The sequence below is a fragment of the Protopterus annectens genome, chromosome 15.part0 (assembly GCF_019279795.1).
Source record: "Protopterus annectens isolate FY-2018-M chromosome 15.part0, PAN1.0, whole genome shotgun sequence".
NCBI classification, from domain to species: Eukaryota; Metazoa; Chordata; order Ceratodontiformes; family Protopteridae; genus Protopterus; species Protopterus annectens.
The window spans coordinates 343,556,581-343,572,268 of record NC_056749.1 but is presented as its reverse complement, the minus strand read 5'-3'; the positions used below and the strand labels follow the sequence as shown (position 1 = coordinate 343,572,268).

Genomic DNA, 15,688 nt, shown 5'->3' with positions numbered 1-15,688 from the left:
TTCTGTGTGTCCAGGCAATCAGATTTATTTGCAAAGAGTATCTCTGTAGTAAGTTGTGTTATACCTTAGTGAAATAAATTCTAAGTATTTCACCTTTTTGATGGATATTTTGTTAATTCAGCAAATTATTTTCTTATTCATTAGCTTAAAACATTTACAGTTTTTGTACTGAGGGCTACATCCTCCAAGTATGAATGTCCATAGAAATAGTAAATGTACATATGAAACATCAAACTTGTGAAATTAATTTGACTGGAAATGCCAATACACACTTAATGATGTTATGTGAGGAAATGATATAAAAGGATGGTCCCTGACAGAGGTGCCACTGTTTTTCGTACATTCATGAAAGTGGACACTGGAAATAGTGAGTGAGTGTCCAGGGGGAGGCCTACTGTATGGTATCACTGCATTGCTAGATGACAGCATAATATGTGTCAAATTACCAGCATATTTTTCTCCCTGGAGTCGATCTGACCCACTTGCAGGGCTGGTAAGCAGACAGAAGATGCTGGTACAACACCATACTGTTGTCTATGAGTGTGCCTTAAATCCGACCCCCTTGCATTGGCCTTGCCAGTTCCACAATCACTGTACTTGGGAGGTGTATGCATGTTTCTGTACATGAGCAATGTCACAGCTAAATGGCTCACTGATTATGCAGTACAGAGCTTGCTAGGCATGGACAGTGCATATTTCAGTGAGCTTAGGCTGCCTCTCTTCCCCACGATGAGCAAGAGAACATTGACCCCTATGGTGCCCATGCCACTAAATGAACACAGGTTGTCTGGGGTACAGTAAGAGTGTTATCTATCTTTGGTACTCAACGTCATCATTTTTGTATCCAACCATAAAAATTCCTCGGAGATATGTCACTAATGTGAGGTACATGGCAAAAGTTTGACTATTAAGCCATCAGATCTCTGAAATTCCACTGGTGAAATTTGAAAGCTGTCAGATACATACCATACTTAGAAAAAGAACTTCAAGCAAGTGGAAGTTATAACTATAGGTATGAATGTACAAAACTGACCTATACTGCTTCGGCAGACTGCAGACTGCTGTAGTACAGATGAAATGTATTAGCTTTATACTGCAGTAACAAGCTCAAAGAATGAAGTTGTAAACACAAAACCTGTTACAGTTCTATCTGTACAATATAGCCTGAAGTTGCAAACACAAAACCTGTTACGGATCTATCTGTACAATATAGCCTGAAGTTGCAAGTACAAAACCTGTTACAAATCTATCTGTACAATATAGCCTGAAGTTGCAAACACAAAACCTGTTACGGTTCTATCTGTACAATATAGCCTGAAGTTGCAAACACAAAACCTGTTACGGTTCTATCTGTACAATATAGCCTGAAATGCAGTTAACCCTTTGACTTTGCTGTTGTACATAAAAAGTATACATAACCTGTTCATCATCAAATTACTTACAGAAAATTAAATAAAAGCCTCATGTGTTTGCATTTATAATGTGTTTTACTACACAGAAAATACACAGTATTTCTATAAAACAAAGAAGATACACTTTTCTGAAGAACCATCAGGAAACAAACATTTTTGCATGGGAGAACGATAGTTTCTGATGAAGTCTTGCACTGTATAAGATGAAAGCTCTTAATCTATTAAATTGTATTTGTTTTCTTGGTTGAAGTGGTCTGGTTTTATATTAACTTTAAAATATAATAACAAGCCTTTCCCACTAGAAGAGGACAACAATTTTATCACTGCCAGCATACTAGAAATCTTTAATTTTTTTTCAGTCCTCTACCTCATCTCAACACAATCCTCCAAACTTCTCTGAACCAACACTATACCTATCAGCTGAATATGCAGCATCATTCTATTTTAGAGAGACCTTGGTAAAAGAAACCATTACGCTCCTGAAAAATATTTAAAAAATCCTCCTTCAAAATCATTAATTTGCATCATACTATTCTAAAAAGAGAAACAAACAAAATTGCCAGACCCTTAATCTACATATGGGTGGGAGGTTGGCATAATGGTTAAGGTGTTTACCTTACATACATAAGGTGCAGGGTTTGATTCTAACATGGGGTAGTTGGCTAGGCTGAAAATGGCCCACAAGGGCAGTTAGCCTAGTACTAATCTATGAACCTATGAACCTATACGTAATCTCTATTTTACAACAGGAATAATGCCTACAACCTTAAAACACCCCATCATAATACCCCTTCCTAAAATACCCTCTCATAAAACTATCAAGGACTTTAGACTTATCTCCGCTGTCAGCTCATTTGCAAAATATTTGAAGAAATCCTTTACAAACAAATAATGAAGCATATTAATAGCTATGGCTTGCTACCAGACAAGCAACGTGATTTTAGAAATGTCGTTAAGTTTCATCACTGCTTTATGCACTGCAACGGACTCAATTTTTGTAACATTAATGATGTTCTGCTCACTGCTGGGGTACATGTGCATATGACCAGTGCATTCAGAACTGTTAACCACAATATTATTCTTATGAAATTGAGCAATCTTAATTTTGACCACAATACTATCAAGTGATTCCAAAGTTATCTAGAGAATAGAATATTCCAAGTCCACACTTATCATCGCTTGGTACCCTAAACAGTGAAGTGCCACAAGATTCAGTTGTGAGTCCTGTTCTGCTTTCATTATTTATTAATAATTATATTAATGACCTCCCATCCCTTTATGTCATACTATATGCAGATGACATCCTTCCATTACAAGCCAGTGTAATGCCCCTCTGATACCCACAACAAACTAAAATAATATTTTTCTATGCAGAACAAACTGGGGTGATTGTAATGACCTTCAAATTAAGTACAAAAAACCAACCTTATACTATTTACAAGTCCTGAAGAATGTCTTCATCTGCCTCTTACTAACACCATTGATAATCACAACATCATTCCCCTTATTGCTTCTGAATACAAATACCTAGCACTTAACCTCAGCTGTTCTCTAACATTTTCAAATCATACAGACAAAATAACTAACAGAGTACTATCTCAGCTTAAACTCTGCTGTAGAATCTTTCATGTATCCTCCCTTTCAGCCTACTTTTTCCTAACCAAAAATGTTCTTCTCTCCAAGTTGGAATGCCATCTTCCTCTGATTGCCTTTTACTCAGCAGAAAATTCCTAAAGACTTCACATTACAGAAAATAAAATTTGTAGATTTACCCTACTTGCATACAGCAGATCTCACTGTTATAACCTTTCTATTATACAATGACTGACCATTAACATTCACCAAACGAGCATGTTAAACTGGTCAACACAACCAGAGTGCCCATTGTAAATCGACAATATACCAACAGCAAAAGTCCGACTGCTAAAGTACCATTGAGCGGTCAGACTTTTTTTTTTTTTTTTTAATTGCTATCTGTTAAGCAAGCATTAGTCTGAGCAAAAGACTCTAAAACAAAAACCGTGTCATTATTTGGTGACTTTGTCTCTCATAAATTTTTTTTTTTTATACAAATCACTGAGGAAGAAAATCACTAAATAATGACAGGCATTTCACTTTCAGACTTTCTTTCCTTCAGACAATGCACACGTATTCACATTTTTTCTCAGAAAAAAGATTGAGAGGTATGTAGGAGACCACAGAAAATACATGAAAATCAGGTATGTTCTACAAACTAAAACATTCCTGATTTTCCTTGTATTTTCCTGCCTCTCTTGTATCTCTAAACTGTCTGAAGGTTACATCTTTTTTTCTTTCAAAAAAAAAAAAAATGGCAACAGAGATCATCCTTCCTCCATTGCTTGCTTGCTACAGCAGTGATGTACTGTGTAAGCCTGGGATTGGTTGCTACAGCAGTGATGTACTGTGTAAGCCTGGGATTGGTTACTACAGCAGTGATGTACTGTGTAAGCCTGGGATTGGTTGCTACAGCAGTGATGTACTGTGTAAGCCTGGGATTGATTGCTACAGCAGTGATGTACTGTGTAAGCCTGGGATTGGTTGCTACAGCAGTGATGTACTGTGTAAGCCTGGGATTGGTTGCTACAGCAGTGATGTACTGTGTAAGCCTGGGATTGGTTGCTACAGCAGTGATGTACTGTATAAGCCTGGGATTGGTTGCTACAGCAGTGATATACTGTGTAAGCCTGGGATTGGTTGCTACAGCAGTGATGTACTGTGTAAACCTGAGATCGCTTGCTACAGCAGTGATGTATTGTGTAAGCCTGGGAATGCAAGTCCCATATGCATTTGCAGTACATCACCAAAGGGCAGAATCAGGAAACAACACAGAAGAACACCACAGTGCCATTATACAGACATTATTTAAGAAAGGTAAGTAACTTTTTTCTTAAATAATGTAATTGTATAGTAGCAATAACCAATGACTGGGTGTGGTATATTGAAGATTTACCCATGGTTGGCTTTGTTTAATGACTCAGCTTCACCCTCATGATTAAACCATACCAACCATGGGTAGATCTTCAATACAAGACAAGCAAAGGGGCCAGCACTGAGGTTAACTGTTTCTGGAGAACCAAAAATTGAACAACAAATGTAAAAACTCCAAGTTACAGACATACTGAGTAAAAAAGTATATTAAAAAGTCCACAAAAAGTTTATTCAAAATCCAAAGAGCTTTTGGGAATAACTGAAGAAGGGTTATTTCCGAAAGCTCTCCAGATTTTGAATAAATTTTTTTGGACTTTTTAATATAAATCTTTAATATACCACACCCAGTCTTCGGTTACTGCTATACTATTTCACACTGCAGGGAATTGGTCTGTTTTTTTTCTTTTGTCTGTAGGATGTGTGAAAAAAGGTAATTTATTTGAAATGTGATGATCATTATTTCAAATAAATTACTTGCTCACAAGTTATGCCTTCCACAGTGACTGACTGCACCGAAGTTTCCCACAATTTTTTTTTTTAAATATTAAGTGTCTGTCTGGCTTGGAGGTATAGTTGTGATCCAGAGTTCTGTTAAAATGCAGGCTATGAAATATGAGGCCTTTCATCATCTCTCAGTATTGGTAAGCTAAAGTGACACATCTGAATTAATAGTACTTCTAAGAGAAGATGGTGCGACATGAAACTGGGGATGGTCACCTAAAATATTATGCTTAGAAAATTTGATTTACAGAAAGGGAAACTAATGTCTGCATGCACAACTTGCTCCAGAAGGTAGTGTTAGCAACTCTGGGGAATGGAAAAATGTTATGTAACATATATAATTTACTAGAAGTGGGCAAATAAAAAATGTAAAAATCACTGAACAGTCACTGGTCACTCGATTCTTTGTTGGAAAGATGAGAAGAACCTAGAAAGTCCTTACCTGATGAAAATATGCATCTGAGCATCTACGCATATAAATGTGTGAGTATTTATCTGTTTGCTAACTTGCCATTTTGGTAATTTTATTGATAAATGATCAGAAATCTCATCATATGATCACCTGGGTTGAAGAGAAAATTATGACATCAAATTTGTAATACAACATAAAGTTTAAATGGAAAATGGAGGGCTTATATTTATAAGACTCTAAACCATTACCTTTAATAAGGAACATATAAGTTCAACCATGTTGTAGAGCCTGTGATTTAAGACAAGCAAGTCTGCAAAATACTGGTGAGATTTCAGTCAATGGGTCTATATCTGCCACTGATGATATAGTTAGGCCTACTTGTTGCACATAACTGAATACACTTTTTGTATTGTCTAAACATTATGTATTTACTAAGGTCAGAACACAACACAGATCATCTGTTAAACTTGCATACAAACAGGACAGATTTTTTTTAAGACAGCTTTTTTTTACAGTTGTAGGGTACAGCAAATGAAACCAATGCGTAAATATATTAACATTTGCAGATATGGAAAACGTCTTTTAAAAGTGAGGTGAAATACAGGGTAAGAATATAAAGCCATCTGGAGAACCGCTGGGTGATTTTGAAGAAGAGAATGATGATGATTTGGGAAGAACTTCAGCCAGGAGCAAATAAAGTTCATTTTCTAAGGTCTCAGATCACAAGACTATGAATGATATAAAAAGTATTTCACTTTCAGGCCTAACATGGACCACATGGTTTCCAGCTGATCATTGTAAGGCTATAGCATGTATGATAATTGTCTCAGCACAATGGGTGATGTACTCAGGGCTAGTTAAAGAGTGTGATGTGATGTTTAAAGTGGGCTTATGTCTCACATTCTCAAAATATAAATAAGTACAGAATATATATCAGTGACTGAAACCATATTACTAATAGTTCAGACAAATGTAGTGAAAATTTAGTCTGAAATATTAATTCTGACCAAGTCTATATTTCTGTTTCTCAGTTAACTGCTCAAGGTAAAGCATTGTATTGCTCTGCATACTGGTCATGGTTATAATGTTTAGGTTTATTAATGTAGTCTAGTTATCCATAATGCATGAGTTCTTCAAAGAAGATAGCATTGTATTGTTGTTTTGCATTTCACCTCACTTTAAAAAATGAAACTATAAATATTGTTTCTATACTGTTAATGTATTTTCTATACTTTATTAAACATTTTCACCACTTTCTTTATTTTTGACTCTCCTCTGTAATATCAGCTTTTTTGTCTGGCAGCAAATATCATAGGTAACATGCATGTGCTTATGAGTGCCATATAATAAAATAGACTCATAATATTATGGCCTTCACTGTTACCACATTTCATGCCTGTCTGCTGTTACAAGAGGAGTTGTCTTTTTATAGCTAATGAAGGATGTGAAAGCAGAATTTTCTAAAAGATGCTGCACAGTAGAGCAGTTGGAGTTTAATACTCTAGCTATAGAAAGCTGCATATTATGTGCTATATTTTCCTTCTAGAAGGCAATAGCTCATGGCACTAGAATATCAGTATCCATTTGAAATATCAGGGCCTGTTTTAGTTTAGCCATAAAGACTGAAAGGTCATAAAATGAACATACATATAGTATGTCTGAGATGGCTATTTCTTGGAATGTTTCCTTTTCTCTGAGGAATGGCAATCTTGCAGTTGGTATATATACGTTTGGTGGTAGGAGTTGGGGAGTTTCGTTCTAGCTAAGATTAAAGGATAACAGGGATGTTCACTATTTGCTGTTTCCCTGCATTTTTGGTCTTTTTTTCTGGCATGTCTGCACTTGGCATTACAAGTGCCAACATTTCGTTAGAGAGCTTATATATCACCACAGTTTTTATGTTGCTTATATAGCTTTCTAATAAACAACCATATGCTACATGCTGTCAGAGTGGGGAAACATTTAAGGTAATATAAAAAGCTTCCACATGTCTCTTAGTTACAACTAGCTGAAACTTCAGCTGAATAAAGAAAAATGTTCAAAGCCTAAAGTTGTTGAATCAACTTTAAACCCATTGCACCCACATGCGGGATCTTCACCCCACACCCCTTACCTAAATATACTTACTCCATGGTTACACAAGCATAGAGAAAAGAGAAAGTACAACAGACACTGAATTGGTGCTGGTACACAAATAGAAAGCACACCAACAGTGATATTCTGTGAAAAAAAATGATATCTGAGTTGAATATTGTGAGTAGAAATTTAGACATTAAACCATGTTGAATTTCAACTCAAGGAATAGCAGGTTAATTCTAAAGAAAGATATATTTGTTTTCCAGAGAAATGTTTAAAAGTGCAAATATATAGTTTGCAACTGGAAAATGCTCTAACTGCTTCCACAAGGAATTCTGTCACTAGAAGGCAACTTGATACAGAAATGGAGGTTCTGAATTCAAAATCTCTTTATTACTCTTCTATGAATATTGGGGAATATTGGGGAAAATGTCTTGGTGGTACTTAACTCTTAATATTCTTGGAGAGGTAAAAATCAAACCAGCAGCACCTGGAGAGAAGTTTAGAATTTTTTATGAACCAGAAAATAACATCTATTTATCAATTTCTGTTCCTAATGCAAAATATCCTACCAAAGCTATAAATGTTTACCCCGCTGAGCTAAAGAATTCAGTGAAAAACAGAATTTAGTAAGTCACTCAGTTCTTTAATAACAGGCAGAATACGTTATGCTACAAAAATAATGAAATAATGGACAGGCTATTAATAGAAACAGAACTGACCTTGTCAAATGCTATGGATATAATGTGTAGGTGAAGCAAAATAACAAGACCACACTTTGAATTACCTCAAGGTATGAATGCACCTGGCCCTAACCCAAACCTTGCACCTTAGCGTAGAAAAACCCTTTCAGTACACTACCACTACTCAAGACAGACATAGATAAACACAAACACACACCAACACAACTGCATTGCATTACAGCTATCCTCTTACCCTAAACTGCAAATACTTGCACAGGCACACTTCCACCCCTAATACCAACCCACTTAACAGTTTCAACAAAATAAATTGTCAAGAAAGTGAACTACTGTCAGTAAACATCACATGACTACAACTCATTACCATATCACAATTTCAAAACATGAATTAATATACAAATATAAAATATTCAGCAAAAATATGCACATATATTTGCATATAGTGCATAGGAAGATGGAATTAGTAATAATGACCTGAGACCTCTTCAGCAAGAACTTATAGTACCATTATAGCTATTATTTCCTAGGTTATATAAATATAGGGAAATTCCTTAAGACTGGAGACATGCAGTTATTAAACCTGTCTTTAATGGAAAGGCGAGTAGGACAAACCCAGATTCATACAGACCCCTAAGTCTACTTCCGTGTTGTGGAAAAATAATGGAGAAGGTAATACTGGATAAGTTATTGTCAGAACTGGATAGGTTGGGACTTGAAACCATATATCAGCATGCATATGTTGAAAATAGATCTTTTACCACCTGTAACATGATGTTCTATAACAATATAATTATAGCTATGAATGAAAAATTGTGCTGTGATGTGATTTATATAGATTAAACTTCAGCATTTGACAGGGTCATACATAAAACACTGATCGGTAAATTAGAGCAACTAGGTATTGATGTCATCTTGATAAGACGGCTAACTGCATGGCTTACAAATAGTACATGGCAAGTATCACACAGTAATTGGGCAGGTGCAATTCTTGGTTATAGTCAAGGTGTCTCATAGAGCTCTGTTTTAGGCCCTTACTTGTTTAGATTGTACCTTTCACATCTCTCTTTTTTAATCAGAGGTGTTCTACAGTCAATATGCAGATGACTTGAAATTGGGCAAACTGATTACAAATATTACAGATGGGGCATGTCTGAAAAAGAACTTGACGAAACTGACTATTTGGGCCCAAGGAGAATAATATGCTGATAAATACATTAAAAACTAAGCATAGGAGATTTGGGAGGCAGAAACTGAAAGGTGAATATTTAATACAGCGCACAGTGATTGAAACTGTAGATTCATTTTAGAACCTGGTTACATGGGTAGTTCCAGCTTTGAGTTTTTCTTATCATATCAACCAATTGGCTAATGATAGTTATAAAACTATAGATTGTATAAAAAGATTTATGAAGTCTAGAAATCAGAAATGATGAAATCATTGTTAGTTAAGTTAGACACAAACGTGAGTATAGAATAACAATATAGAAACCTTATAAGAAAACAAGGATGAGTTAACTAGAAAAAGTACACCATAAATATACCAAGTAAATCTATGGATATGAAAATTTAAGTAATTATGAAAGACTATCAGAGCTTTGCCCGGCTAACATCTACCTGAAATCAACTGGACGTATAAGTGAATTTAAGTACACTTTTATCTGTTTTTTTGCATATAGTACTGTATTTCATTTATTTATTTGTGTTTTCACTGAATATTAATTCAAATGAAGTTGTGGCTGTCTCTCAACAGAGTACTTGTTAGAATTTCTGTGTAGCCATTGATAGCAGTAGGGGGTAGTTTCACCTCACCACTGACATTCTCTCTTGCCTTATATAAGTGGTACATTTTGAGTTATCTCCGCTTAATATCAGAGCTTTGGGTGGCTAACATCTACCTGAAATCAACTGGACATATAAGTGAATTTAAATACACTTTTATCTGCTCTTTTGCATATGATACTGTATTTAATTTATTTATTTTTGTTTTTCACTGAATATTAACCCAACTGAAGCTGTGGCTGTCTCTCTACAGAGTACTTGTTAGAATTTCTGTGTAGCCATTTATAGCAGTGGGGGGTAGTTTCACCTCATCACTGACATTCTGTCTTGCCTTATATAAGTGGTACATTTTGAGTTATTTCTGCTTAATATCACAGCTTTGGCCGGCTAACATCTACCTGAAATCAACTGGACATATAAGTGAATTTAAGTGCACTTTTATCTGCTCTTTTGCATATAGTACTGTATTTAATTTATTTGTGTTTTTCACTGAATATTAACCCAACTGAAGTTGTGGCTGTCTCTCTACAGGGTACTTGTTAGAATTTCTGTGTAGCCATTGATAGCAGTGGGGGTAGTTTCACCTCATCACTGACATTCTGTCTTGCCTTATATAAGTGGTACATTTTGAGTTATCTCTGCTTAATATCAGAGCTTTGGCTGGCTAACATCTACCGGAAATCAACTGGATGTATAAGTGAATTTAAGTACACTTCTATCTGCTCTTTTGCATATAGTACTGTACTCAATTCATTTATTTGCATTTTTCACTGAATATTAACTCAACTGAAGTTGTGGCTGTCTCTCTACAGAGTACTTGTTAGAATTTCTGTGTAGCCATTGATAGCAGTATAGGGTAGTTTCACCTCATCACTGACATTCTGTCTTGCCTTATATAAGTGGTACATTTTGAGTTATCACTGCTTAATATCAGAGCTTTGCCCGGCTAACATCTACCTGAAATCAGTTGGATGCATAAGTGAATTTAAGTACACTTTTATCTGCACTTTTGCATATAGTACTGTATTTAATTTATTTATTTGTGTTTTTCACTGAATATTAACTCAACTGAAGTTGTGGTTGTCTCTCTACAGAGTACTTGTTAGAATTTCTGTGTAGCCATTGATAGCAGTGAGGGGTAGTTTCAACTCATCACTGACATTCTGTCTTGCCTTATATAAGTGGTACATTTTGAGTTATCTCTGCTTAATATCAGAGCTTTGGCCAGCTAACATCTACCTGAAATCAACTGGCTGTAAAAGTGAATTTAAGTACACTTTTATCTGCTCATTTGCATATAGTACTGTATTTAATTTATTTATTTGTGTTTTTCACTGAATATTAACTCAATTGAAGTTGTGGCTGTCTCTCTACAGTTAGTTCTCCACCCACCCTCCTTGTTCTTGTCTTTTTTTGTTAATGTTGGTGACTTTGAAATAGCCCGCCCCTCTTGTAGATTTGTATTTGGATACTCCTTCTGGGCCCATCTCATTTGCTCACTCAACTGAGTGCAGTGAGAGCATATTCTGATTTCAGGCACTCCTACTATGTACAAAGAGAGCATTTGGGAAGGACAACCCCTGTAGCCTCTTAATCCTGCTCTGTTCCCTCCCTCAAAAAAAAAAAGAATATATATAAATATATATATATATATATATATATATATATATATATATATATATATATATTTTTTTTTTATTCAGCTGCCCTTACTGTAACTGTCTTAGTTGCTCTTTTAAGTGCTGTTATCTGTTCAGTTGTTCTTACTCTGCACTTATTATTGCTTGTTAGTAGCCTTCTAATTTACTACCTTCTGCACTTGTTTTTCAGTCATTTGTTAATTTAATTGCATTTATTTGAACTGTATTCACCGTAGTTTTGCTACACACTTGGGTGTGCTGGCCTGCACCACAATTTGAATTATATGTACTGCTGTCTTAGCTGCTTTTCTGTAACAAAAAAAAAATTAAGCTTGTTTCCTGGCTTTCCTGTAACTAGTCAAGTCCAGATACAGATTTGCTGTATCCAGGACTGTTGGTAAGCTTCTGAGCCCCCCAAGCCTTTCTGTGTTGGAGGGAAACCTTCTAGCTTATCAGTGGGAGTGCTAAGCACTAGGTAGCCTATCTAACATGGGAAGAGTGGGTTTTGGCCCTGAAATTGTAGTTCATTGGCCATTTGGACAGTTTTTCCATCTCTTTCTACTTTCTGGTTAAAAGCCCGTTTTGCATTTGGTCCCCACCTTTCCTATAACTAGTGTAGTCTAGGTACAGATTTGATGTATCCAGGACTGTTGGTAAGCTTCTGAGCCCCCCAAGCCCTTTTGTGTAGGAGAAAAGCCTTCTAGCTTATCAGTGGGAGTGGTAAGCACTAGGTAACCTATCTACCATTGGAGGAGTGGTTTCTGGCCCAGAAATGATAGTTTATTGGCCATTTGGGAAGGTTTTCCATCTCTTTCAACCTTCTGATTTAAAAGCCTGTGTTTGTGCTTGTTTCCTGCCTTTCCTGTTACTAGTCTAGTCCATGTACAGATTTGCTGTATCCAGGACTCTTTGTAAGCTTCTCAGCCCCCCCCCCCAAGCCTTTCTGTGTTGGAGGGAAGCCTTCTAGCTTATCAGTGGGAGTGGTAAGCATCAGGTAGCCTATCTACCACAAGAGGAGTGGTCCCTGGCCCAGAAATTGTAGCTATTGGCTGTTTGAGCAGTTTTTTTCCATCTCTTTCAACTTTCTGGTTTGAAAGCCGCACTTGTGCCTGTTTCCCGCCTTTCCTATAACTAGCCTAGTCCTGTTACAGAGTTGCTGTATCCAGGATTTTTAGTAAGCTTCTGAGTCCCCCAAGCCTTTCTGTGTTGGAGGGAAGCCTTCTAGCTTATCAGTGGGAGTGGTAAGCACTAGGTAGCCTATCCTCCATGGGAAGAGTGAGTTTTGGTCCAGAAATTGTAGTTTATTTGGCTGTTTGGGCAGTTTTCCATCTCTTTCAACTTGCTGGCTTAAAAGCCTACATTTGTACTTGTTCCCCGCCTTTCCTGTAACTAGTCTAGTCCAGGTACAGATTTGCTGTATTCAGGACTCTTTGTAAGCTTCTGAGCCCCCCAAGCCTTTCTGTGTTGGAGGGGAAGCCTTCTAGCTTTTCAGTGGGAGTGGTAAGCATTAGGTAGCCTATTTACCACAAGAGGAGTGGTTCCTGGCCCAGAAATTGTAGCTATTGGCCATTTGGGCAGCTTTTTTCCATCTCTTTCAACATTATGGTTTAAAAACTGCACTTGCGCTTGTTTCCCACCTTTTCTGTAACTAGCCTAGTCCAGATACAGAATTGCTGTATCCAGGACTGTTGGTCAGCTTCTGAGCCTCGCAAGCCTTTCTGTGTTGGAGGAAAGCCGTCTAGCCTATCAGTGGGAGTGGTAAGCACTAGATACCCTATCATGTGAGGAGAGGTTCTTGGTCCAGAAATTGTAGTTTATTGACCATTTGGACAGTTTGTCCATCTCTTTCAACTTTCTGGTTTAAAAGACCACATTTGCGCTTGTTTCCCATCTTTCCTGTAACTAACCTACTGGGTAGCACTAGAAAGCCTTAAACTGATACAAGCCTTCTAGCTTAGAAGAGAGACTTTGGAGTGATTAAGTATCAGTTTTCCGTACTTTCTTGCTGTACTTAATTGTTTTCTGCCTAAATGCAGATTTTCCAGCGTTTATTGTGATTTAAAAAGCTTGTTTTTTTTTACATATTGTACTTATTTGACTGCCTGCACTTTTAAAATGTTTTTTGTTTAAATAATTTAACTGTTGTAGGCTACACACTAAAGCGCTATAGCCTTTTCTGATCGTTTGTAGTTGTTTAAAGCTGTTTTAAGTGTATTTTTTACTGTTTTTGCCTTATCTTTTCAAAAAAAACAAAAAAAAAAAACAATTCCTTGTTTCCCGCCTTTCTAAGCTAGTATAGTCCAGTTTTCTGGCTAGTGCTGAATTCAGGGCTGTGATACTAGTTTCTGAGTTGCCCATACCTTACTTGGATAGAAGGAAGTTTCTCTGTTCACATGTGAGAGAGGCGAGCTTTGAGCAACCTATCTGTCCCTGGAGGAGTAGTTCCAGCCCAGACGTTAGTAGTTTATTGGCCAGTTTGGGCTAATTTCTATCTCTTTAATTTCCCTACTATAAAAAATGCGTTTGCACAGTTTTGCGCTCCAGGCAGTGCCGGTTAGCTACTGTTAAATTATTCCCGGCTCCACTAAGTCTCCTCTTCAGTTTTTCACTTGAAACTAGTCTAACCCTCAACCTAAGCACTCAAAAAGCATCTTACAGCCCATATACCCTGACACTGATTGCCCAGTAGGGCAAGGCTCTTTATTCACCCCTCACCAACTAAGTGACTAAGCAGCTCACCCTACTATTCAGGCATAAACAAAGGGCTACTTCAGGTGCACTCTCCAGTCCAGCTGGTGAATCTAGGTATCCTGAGGCAATGTTACAACTGCCTCATGTACACAGACAATCCTCTCCTCCTACCACAAAACACTAACATATGTGAGAGATGCAATTATACAGCCAAACTGGAAGCTAAGCTGTCTCCACGCAAGACTGGAACAGACAGTCAAGAGGAGAAGGTTAACACTTGCACCACACCTCCAGCCACACACAGACCTACTAAAACAGCACTGGCAAAAAATACCCATAAGTACACAAAATTATACTCGGAGGCTCTAAATAAAAACTTGCAAAAGCATCAGAGACCTCCAAAGCAGGCACCCAAACAACCTGCACCTCCCGTCACAAACCAGACAACACATAAAACACAAAATCAGTGTACCGCACAATCACAGCCCTTAAGGCAAAATAACATACCTAACACACTAGTAATAGGTGACTCTATAGTCAGGCACACTGACATCCCACTCACTAGGCTGGACAAGCAGAAAGTTACTGTTAGCTGCCTGTCAGGAGCCAGAATCCACCACGTAACACAAGCACTCAGGTCACTCCAGAACAAGTACAAATATGACTCTGTCATTGTTCATGTTGGTGTGAATGACCTGAGACGTACCTCCCTGGACTACATGAAAAGAGACATGGAAGAGCTCTCTGATCATGTAGCCCAGGCTGGTATGACCCTGACCCTAAGTAGCATCTTGCCCTCACGAAGAATGATACCTCAGTATAAAGAAAAAAATGATCAATTTCAACAATTGGCTAAGCTTCTGGTGTCATTCAAAGGAGATCCAGTGTCTGTCAGCCTGGGACGACATGCTCGACAAGCTGCGTTGCTTCGCAATAGATGGCTTGCACCTGTCACACCTAGGCTTTTGAATACTGGCCAAGGCTCTTGCTGCCCTCATAGTGCCTTTTTTAGGCAAGGCTCAAAAGTCAAACCCACCTCCATAAACAGCACAATTAACAAAAAACTGAGGGTTATGCTACTCACTGCCAGGAGTTTAAATCTCAAAATGCATGTGCTCGAAGCACTCCTCAGTATGGAGATCGTCGACATCTGTGCAGTAACTAAAACCGGGTTCAAGGCTCCAGAGAGCACCCCAGCACTACTGGGCTACAACTCATACCACACGTTTCGGCCACAGAACATGGACCGAAACACAAAAGGAGGGGGTGTATCCATATTCATCAAAGATACCTACACCTCCAGGTTAGTGGCGCAGCATAACTCTGAGATCATCCATGGGCAACTAACATCGGGTAGATCTGCATTGCAAACTGTGGCCTGCTACAGATCACCCTCCATGACCCAGGACCACCACTCCACCTTTCTGGAGACACTGGAAAACATGAAGGTCCTACTGAACACCCTGATATTGGGCGATTTCAATTACCCTACCATTCATTGGGAAAACTACTCGAGTACAAACTCCC

The 15,688-nt window shown here is 37.6% G+C and overlaps 1 protein-coding gene across 1 annotated transcript in view; it reads right to left on the bottom strand.

Moving 5' to 3' along the window:
* LOC122789682 (relaxin receptor 1-like) overlaps window positions 1–15,688 on the bottom strand; it is a 976,275-nt gene that overhangs the window by 228,178 nt on the left and 732,409 nt on the right. The gene's annotated exons all lie outside the window — the stretch shown is intronic.